General features: G+C 38.1%; 1 non-coding gene across 1 annotated transcript; it reads left to right on the forward strand.

Annotated features, from left to right (window-relative positions):
* The first annotated feature begins 7651 nt into the window (after positions 1-7651).
* Positions 7652-7723, forward strand: TRNAH-AUG (transfer RNA histidin (anticodon AUG)). The gene has a single exon. It is a non-coding gene; the product is annotated as a tRNA-His (tRNA).
* Positions 7724-9409: the final 1686 nt, after the last annotated feature.

Here is a 9409-nt window from a genome sequence, read left to right on the forward strand (position 1 = left end):
TGGTGGATTACATGGCAGGGAGAGAGTGTCTCCTCCAAACATTTCCCCAGAACCACCGTATTCAGTAGTACACTCTGGTTTCTCTTACCCTTCAACCTTACCAAGGGTTTTTGGTATGTCTTAACCTTCAATCCATCCAGGGTAATATGACCATATTTAAGTAAATTAAAATAAAAAAAAAGAGGAAAAGTCCACAGAACAGTTAAAACCCAAAGTAAAGGCAGAGGTTTATGACAACAATAAAAAATGTGACTGAAGAAAAAGGAAAACAACAAAAAAAAAAGCTCAGAAGCTTAATAGGATTTCTTAGTACCAGTAAAATTGACAACTACAACAAAGGTGGGGGAAAAAAGTAAACAAAATGATAAAAAATCCAAAAGAATCTATCAGTTCAGTTCAGTTCACTCAGTCGTGTCTGACTCTTTGCGACCCCATAAATCACAGCACGCCAGGCCTCCCTGTCCATCACCAACTCCCGGAGTTCACTCAAACTCATGTCCATTGAGTCGGTGATGCCATCAGCCATCTCATCCTCTGTCGTCCCCTTCTCCTCCTGCCCCCAACCCCTCCCAGCATCAGGGTCTTTTCCAATGAGTCAACTCTTCCCATGAGGTGGCCAAAGTACTGGAGTTTCAGCTTCAGCATTAGTCCTTCCAATGAACACCCAGGACTGATCTCTTAGAATGAACTTGTTGGATCTCCTTGCAGTCCAAGGGACTCTCAGGAGTCTTCTCCAACACCACAGTTCAAAAGTATCAATTCTTCGGCACTCAGCCTTCTTCACAGTCCAACTGTCACATCCATACATGAGCACAGGAAAAACCATAGCCTTGACTAGACGAACCTTTGTTGGCAAAGTAATGTCTCTGCTTTTGAATATGCTATCTAGGTTGGTCATAACTTTCCTTCCAAGGAGTAAGTGTCTTTTAATTTCATGGCTGCAGTCACCATCTGCAGTGATTTTGGAGCCCCCAAAAATAAAATCTGACACTGTTTCCACTGTTTCTCCATCTATTTCCCATGAAGTGATGGGACCAGATGCCATGATCTTAGTTTTCTGAATGTTGAGCTTTAAGTCAACTTTTTCACTCTCCTCTTTCACTTTCAACAAGAGGCTTTTTAGTTCCTCTTCACTTTCTGCCATAAGAGTGGTGTCATCTGCATATCTGAGGTGATTGATATTTCTCCGCAACCTTGATTCCAGCTTGTGGTTCTTCCAGCCCAGCGTTTCTCATGATGTACTCTGCATAAAAGTTAAATAAGCAGGGTGACAATATACAGCCTTGACGTACTCCTTTTCCTATTTGGAACCAGTCTGTTGTTCCATGTCCAGTTCTAATTGTTGCTTCTATAGACCAAGTCAAAAAGTAAGAATGTGTTTCCTGTCTAGAGAAGATCCTTTAGCATTTGTTGGAGAGCTGGTTTGGGGGTGCTGAATTCTCTCAGCTTTTGCTTGTCTGTAAAGCTTTTGATTTCTCCTTCATATTTGAATGAGATCCCTGCTGGGTACAGTAATCTGGGCTGTAGGTTATTTTCTTTCATCACTTTAAGTATGTCCTGCCATTCCCTTCTGGCCTGAAGAGTTTCTATTGAAAGATCAGCTGTTATCCTTATGAGAATCCCCTTGTGTGTTATTTTTTGTTTTTCCCTTGCTGCTTTTAATATGTGTTCTTTGTGTTTGATCTTTGTTCATTTGATTAATATGTGTCTTGGGGTGTATCGCCTTTGGTTTATCCTGTTTGGGACTCTCTGGGTTTCTTGGGTGACTATTTCCTTCCCTATTTTAGGGGAGTTTTCAACTATTATCTCCTCAAGTGTTTTCTCATGGTCTTTCTTTTTGTCTTCTTCTGGGACTCCTATGATTCAAATGTTGGGGCGTTTAACATTGTCCCAGAGGTCTCTGAAGTTGTCATTTCTTTTAATTTGTTTTTTTCCCTCTCTGTTTCATTTATTTCTACCATTCTATCTTCTCCCTCACTTATCCTATTTTCTGTTCCTGTTATTCTACTATTGGTTCCCTCCAGAGTGTTTTTGGAGCTTTTAATCCTTTTACATTTAAAGTAATTATTGATATATATATATTCCTACTGCCATTATTTTAATTGTTTGGGGTTGATTTTGTAGATTTTTTTTCTTCTGTTGTATTTCTTGACTATTTAAGTCCCTTTAACGTTTGTTGTAAAGCTGGTTTGGTGGTACTGAATTCTCTTAACTTTTGCTTGTCTGAAAATCTTTTATTTCTCCATCAGTTTTGAATGAGATCTTGCTGGGTACAGTAATCTTGGTTGTAAATTTTTCTGTTTCAGTACTTTAAATATATCCTGTCATTCCCTTCTGGCTGCAGTTTCCACTTAAAGGTCAGCTGTGAAGTGTAGGTGTTTCCCTTGTATGTTACTTATTGCTTCTCCCTTGCTGCTTTCAATATGCTTTCTTTGTGTTTAGCCTTTTTAGTTGGATTAGTAAGTGTCTTGGCATGTTTCTCATTGGGTTTATACTCTACCAGACTCTTTGTGCCTCCTGGACTTGATTGGCTATTTACTTTTCCATGTTGGGGACATTTTCAACTATATTCTCTTCAAAAAATTTCTCATATCTTTTCTTTTCCTCTTCTTCTTCTAGGACCCTTATAATTCGAATGTTGGTGCATTTGATATGGTCCCAGGGATCTCTGAGACTGTCCTCAGCTCTTTTTGTGCTTTTTACTTTATTCTTCTCTTCACAAGTTGTTTCTACAATTTCATCTTCCAGCTTACTGATCCGTTCTTCTCCTTCTGATAATCTGCTATTGATTCCTTCTAGAGTATTTTTAATTTATGTATTTGTGTTGTTTGTCTCTGAATGCTTATTCTTTAATTCTTTAGGTCTTGTTAGTTGATTCTTGCATTTTCTCCATTTTGTATTCAAGGTTTTTGATCATCTTTACAAACATTATTCTGAATTCTTTTTCAGGTAATTTTCCTGTTTCCTCTTTAATTATTTGGACTTCTGTTTTTCTAGTTTGTTCCTTCATTTATGCAGTTTTTTTTCAGCCTTTTCATCTTTTTTTTAAAGTTATTGTGTTTGGTGTCTTCTTTTTGCAGGGTTCAAGGAAAGTTGAATTCTTTCTTTAACAAAAGATGAATTTTTTCTGCCTTTTGGTATCTGCCCTCCTAAGGTTGGTCCAGTAGTTTGTGTGAACTTCGTATAGGGTGAGATTTGTGCTGAATTTTTTTTTTTGTTTGTTTGCTTTTCCTCTGATGGCCAAGGCTTAGTGAGGTGGTACTTATGTCTGATGATGATTTGGTTTGTATTTCTGTTTTCTTTGTTGTTTAAATGAGGCGTCCTGCACAGGGTGCTACTGGTGGTTGTTTGATGTCAGGTCTTGTATTTAAGTGGTTCCCCTTGTGTGAGTTCTCAGTATTTGATACACCCTAGGGTTGGTTCTCTTGTAGCCTAGTGTCTTGGGGTCAGTGCTCACACCCCAAAGTTGGAGTTGGAACTCTGGTTGGAACTCTGGTCAGGAATGAAGAGTCCACAAATGGTTTGTTATGGCATTAAAGGAGAGTAAAACAAATATTCAAATATGAGAAACCCAAGATGAACTCCAGATAAATGCCAGTTAAAAAATCAGGCAAAGAATAATTAAAATAATGGAACATACACATATACATATATACCCATGACCACAGTGAAAACAGTCAAACAAAAATAAAGTACAGTAAATTGATCCAGCAAGCAAAGGAAATAAAAAATTATATTTATCTGTTAAGAATGAAACTAACTTAAGCACACACTGGAAAACAAAACAAAAGCAAAATGCCAAGTGGGGAATAAAGCAATGGAAAAAAAAAACACAACAAATACGTTGAGAGGAAAGGAAAGAAAGAAAAGAAAGAAAGAATAGATATGTAAAGTTAGACAGAGGTAGATGAAGAAGATTTATATACATTAAAGATTAACTGCAAGGAAAAAGGAAAAAAGAACAGTAGGAAAGTAAATGAAGGAATAAATTTTGAAAAATTATTATTCTCCAACCAAAAGGCACAGACTGGCTGAATGGATACAATGAGAGGACCCATGTATACGCTGTCTACAAGAAAACCCACTTCAGATCTAAAGATACATATAGACTGAAAGTCAGAGGATGGAAAAATATATTCCATGCAAATGGGAAGCAAAAGAAAGCTGGAGGGTACTTTTTCTGCCCCCTTCTGATGCCTATGTCAGAAGCTTTCTCTATCTCATTTATACTTTAATAAAACTTTATTACACACACACACACAAAAAGAAAGCTGGAGTAGCAATCCTCATATCAGACAAAATTGTCCTTACATTAAAGAAGATTACAAGAGATAAGGAAGGACACTATGTAATGATCAAGAGATCAATCCAGAGGAAGACAAAACAATCGTAAATCTTTGTGCACCCAACATAGGAGCACCTCAATACATGAGACAAACAATAATGGAGATAAAAGAAGAAAATGACAGTAATACAATAAGAGTAGGAGCCTTGAACACCCCACTCACACCAATGGACAGATCATCAAAACTGAAAATTAATAAGGAAACACAGGTCATAAATGATACATTACATGAGATGGATCTCATTGATACCCTCAGCACATTCCATCCAAATTCAGAAGAATACATTTTCTCCTCGAGTGCACATGGAACACTTTCCACCATAAACCACACCTTGGGTCACAAATCAAACCTCAGTACATTTAAGAAAATTGAAACTGTATCAGTCATCTTCTCTGACCACAATGCTATGAGACCAGAGATCATTTACAAGAAAAAAAACAATGTAAGAAACAAAAACACATGGAGAATAAACAACATATTTCTAAATAACAGGTTACTGAAGAAATCAAAAGAAAAAAAATTCAAGAAACAAATGACAATGAAAAACACAACAGCTCAAAGCCTATGGGATACAGCAAAAACAGTACTAAGAGGGAAGTTTTTAGCAATAAAATCCTACCTCAAGAAACAAGAAAAACATCAAATAGACAACCTAAATTTACACCTAATGTAACTGGAAAAAGAAGAAAAAATAGTAGAAGGAAAGAAATTATAAAGACCTGAGCAGAAATAAATGAAAAAGAAATGAAAGAAACAACAGTAAAGATTAATAAAACTAAAAGCTTGCTCTTTGAGAAAATAAACAAAACTGACAAACACTTAGCTAGTCTCATTAAGAAAAAAAGAGAGAAGAATCAAAGCAACAAAATTCAAAATGAAAAAGGAGACATTACAACAGACAAAGCAGAAATATGAAGGATTATAAAAGACTATTATGAGCAACTATATGGCAATTAAAATAGATATCCTGGAAGAAATGGACAGATTTTTAGAAAAGTACAATCTGCCAAGACTGAACCAAGAATAAATAAAAATTATGAATAACCCAACTACAAGCACTGAAATTGAAGCTGTGATCAAAAAATCTCCCCAAAGACAAAAGCCCAGGACCAGATGGCTTCAGAGGAGAATTCTATCAAACATTTAGAGAAGAGCTAACGCCAACAGTTCTAAAAGTCTTTCAAAAAACTGCAGAGGAAGGAACACTTCCAAATTCATTCTATGAAGCCACCATCACCCTGATACTGAAACCAGACAAAGACCACACAAAAAAGAAAATTAGGCTCAATATCACTGATGAATATAGATGCAAAAATCCTCAACAAAATTTTAGCATACAAAATTCAGCAACACATCGAAAAGCTAATACACCATGATCAAATTGGGTTTCTTTTATGGATGCAAGGATTCTTCAATATATGGAAATCAATCAATGTGATCCACCATATTAACAAATTGAAAGATAAAAACAATATGATCATCTCAATAGATGCAGAAAAAGCCTTTGGCAAAATTTAGCACTTATTTATGATTAAAACTCTTCAAGAAATGGCATAGAAATAACCTACCTCACATAGGAAAGGCCATATATGACAAGCCTACAGCAAATATTATTCCCAATGGTGAAAAATGGAAAGCATTCCCCTAAGATAAGGAAGAAGACAAGGGTGTCCACTTTCACCACTATTATTCAACATCATTCTGGAACTCCTAGATACATCAATCAGAGATGAAAAACAAAGAAAAGGAATCCAGATCAGTAAAGAAGAAGTAAAGCTCTCACTGTTGGCAGATGATAAGATACTGTACATAGAAAACCCTAAAGATAGTATGAGAAAATTACTAGAGCTAATAAGTGAATTTAGCAAAGTTGCAGGATACAAAATCAATACAAAGAAATCACTTGCATTTCTTTATACTAACAATGAAAAATTAGAAAGGGCAATTAAAGAATCAATCCCATTCACCACTGCAACAAAAATAGTTAAATATCTAGCAATAAACTTACCTAAGGAGAAAAAGAATTGTACACAGAAAATTATAGGACACTAATAAAAGAAGTCAAAGATGACATAAACAGATGGAGAGGTATTATATGTTCCTGAGTAGGAAGAATCAGTATTGTGAAAATAACTATACTACCAAATGCAAGCTGCAGATTAATGCAACTCCTATCAAATTACCAAATTATTTTTCAGTGAACTAGAACAAAAAATTGCACAATTCATATGGAAACACAAAAGTCCCCGAATGGCCAAAGCAGTCTTGAGAAAGAAGAATGGAGCTGGAGGAATCAAGCTTCCTGACTTCAGGTTATACTACAAAGCTACAGTCATCAAGACAGTATGGTACTGGCACAAAAACAGAAATATAGACTAATGGAACAAGATAGAAAGCCCAGAAGACAGCTTCTTCAATAAATGGTGCTCAGAAAATTGGACAGCTACATGTTAAAGAATAAAATTAGAACACTTCCTAACACCATACACAAATATAAACTCAAAATGGATTAAAGACCTAAATGTAAGACAAGAAATTATAAAACTCTTAGAGGAAAACATAGGCAGAACACTAAATGACATAAATCAAAGCAAGATGCTCCATGACCCACCTCCTAGAGTCATGGAAATAAAAACAAAGTAAACAAGTGGGACCTGATTAAACCTTAAAAGTTTTTACACAGCAAAGGAAAGTATAAACAAGGTGAAAAGACAACCCACAGAAATGGGAAAAATAATAGCAAATGAAACAACTGACAAAGGAATTAATTTCCAAAATATACAAGCAGCTCATACAACTCAATACCAGACAACAAACAATCCAGTCAAAAGTTGGACAAAGACATAAATTAGACATATCTCCTAAGAAGACATACAGGTGGGTAACAAACACATGAAAAGATGCTCAACATCACTCATTATTAGAGAAATTCATATCAAACTACAATGAGATATCACCCCACACCAGTCAGAAGGGCACTCATTAAAAGTCAAGAAACAATAAATGCTGGACAGGGTGTAAATTGATACAGCCACTATGGAAGATGGCATGGAGATTCCTTAAAAAAACTAGGTATAAAACCACCATATGACCCAGATATCTGCCTCCTAATCATATACCCTGAGGAAACCAAAAATTGAAAGAGTTCAAGTATCCCATTGTTTATTTGCAGCACTATTTACAGTAGCTAGAACGTAGAAGGAACCTAGATGTCCATCCACAGATGAATGGATAAAGAAGTAGTGGTATATATACACAATGGAATATTACTCAGAAATAAAAAGAAACACATTTGAGTCCACCATTCCCTGGTGGCTCAGATGGTAAAGCGTCTGTCTATGATGCAGGAGACCCAGGTTCGATCCCTGGGTTGGGAAGATCCCTTGGAGAAGGAAATGGCAATCCACTCCAGTACTATTGCCTGGAAAATCCCATGGACAGAGGAGCCTGGTAGGCTACAGTCCATGGGGTCGCAAAGAGTCGGACACGACTGAGCGACTTCACGTTCACGTTCACATTTGAGTCAGTTCTAATGAGGTGGATGAAGCTAGAACCTATTATACAGAGTGAACTGAGTCAGAAAGAGAAAGATAAATGCCATATTCTAACACATATATATGGAATTTTGAAAAATGGTGCTGAAGATATTATTTACAGGGCAACAATGGAGAAACAGACATAGAGAATAGACTTATGGATACGGGGAGAGGGGAAGAGAGGGTGAGATGTATGGCAAGAGTAACATGGAAACTTACATTACCATATATAAAATAGATAGTCAAGGGGAATTTGCTGTATGGCTCTGGAAACTCAAACAGGGGCTCTAGATCAACCTAGAGGGGTGGGATGGAGAGGGAGATAGGGAGGAGTTTCAAAAGGGAGGGGATATATCTATACCTATAGCTGATTCATGTTGAGATTTGATGGAAAAGAGCAAAATTCTGAAAAGCATTTATCCTTCAATAAAAAATAAATTTATTTAAAAATCAAAACTTTAAATACATTGCATAAATTTTTTAATAGTAAATTTATTAACCCTTTGTAGAGCTAAGCATGCTGACAAAATTTTGTGAAATAGCCATTCAAGTGGCAACAAGGTGCAGGAATAGTAATTCAGAGAATTTTGAGATAACTTTTTACTCTGCCTAATAAATGTAGGACTTTTGCAGGCAGACAAGTTGGGTGGGTCACAGACCCACACCTGACATGAGGTGCAGATGCCAGGAGGTGGGCATATGCCAGGCACGTGAAAGGAAGTACCAGAATGTGGGCCTAGGCAGGTACAAATCCAGAACATCTGCAGTCCAGCCCCAAGTCAGGTGGTGAGGGCTCAGGCTAGAGCCGGCTCAGGGAACCAGGGTTGAGGCCTGGCTCAGGGCCCTTGGAGGGCTCCACTAGGGACTGCCAATTGCTTCTGGCCTCCCTGAGCAGCTGCTGGAACTCAAAGTGTGTCTACAAGTTAGATTCAAGCACTCTGGAGGCGGTCAGGGAGGTGCTCGTTTCTCTCCTCCACGTGGTCCAGAGAGGTGTTGACCTGGTCCAACATGGGGTTGGTGGCTGCCCATATTCCTCCTCGGGCGAATCCGTGGACCTTTCCTCCCATGTGCACATCCACAGGCATGCCCTTTTCCACATGGCCACCAGACTTGGCGGGCTCATGCATGTGCAGGGCTCACATGGCCTTGTAGCGAAGTGGTGTGGGTTGGGCACACAGATGGCCTGAGGCAGGGAGGGTGGAGGGCAGTCATTAAAACCTTGTGCTCATTGACATCATCCTCCTGGGGAAAAGAAAGCAAGACTGTCACAGTCTGTCCTGATTGAAGATATGCCCACTGGCTGGTGGGCTTGGGTCTCCCTGGAGTTTTCATAAAGATTGTATAGGCTGCGTGTCTCAGCAACTCACATCTTGTGATCAGCCTCTGCTGCTGCTGCTGCTAAGTCGCTTCAGTCGTGTCTGACTCTGTGCAACCCCATAGACGGCAGCCCACCAGGCTCATCCGCCCATGGGATTTTCTAGGTAAGAGTGCTGGAGTGGGGTGCCAGTGCCTTCTCCAGATCAGCCT

The sequence above is a fragment of the Bos taurus genome, unplaced genomic scaffold, assembly GCF_002263795.3.
Source record: "Bos taurus isolate L1 Dominette 01449 registration number 42190680 breed Hereford unplaced genomic scaffold, ARS-UCD2.0 ScbfJmS_848_142, whole genome shotgun sequence".
Taxonomy (NCBI): domain Eukaryota; kingdom Metazoa; phylum Chordata; class Mammalia; order Artiodactyla; family Bovidae; genus Bos; species Bos taurus.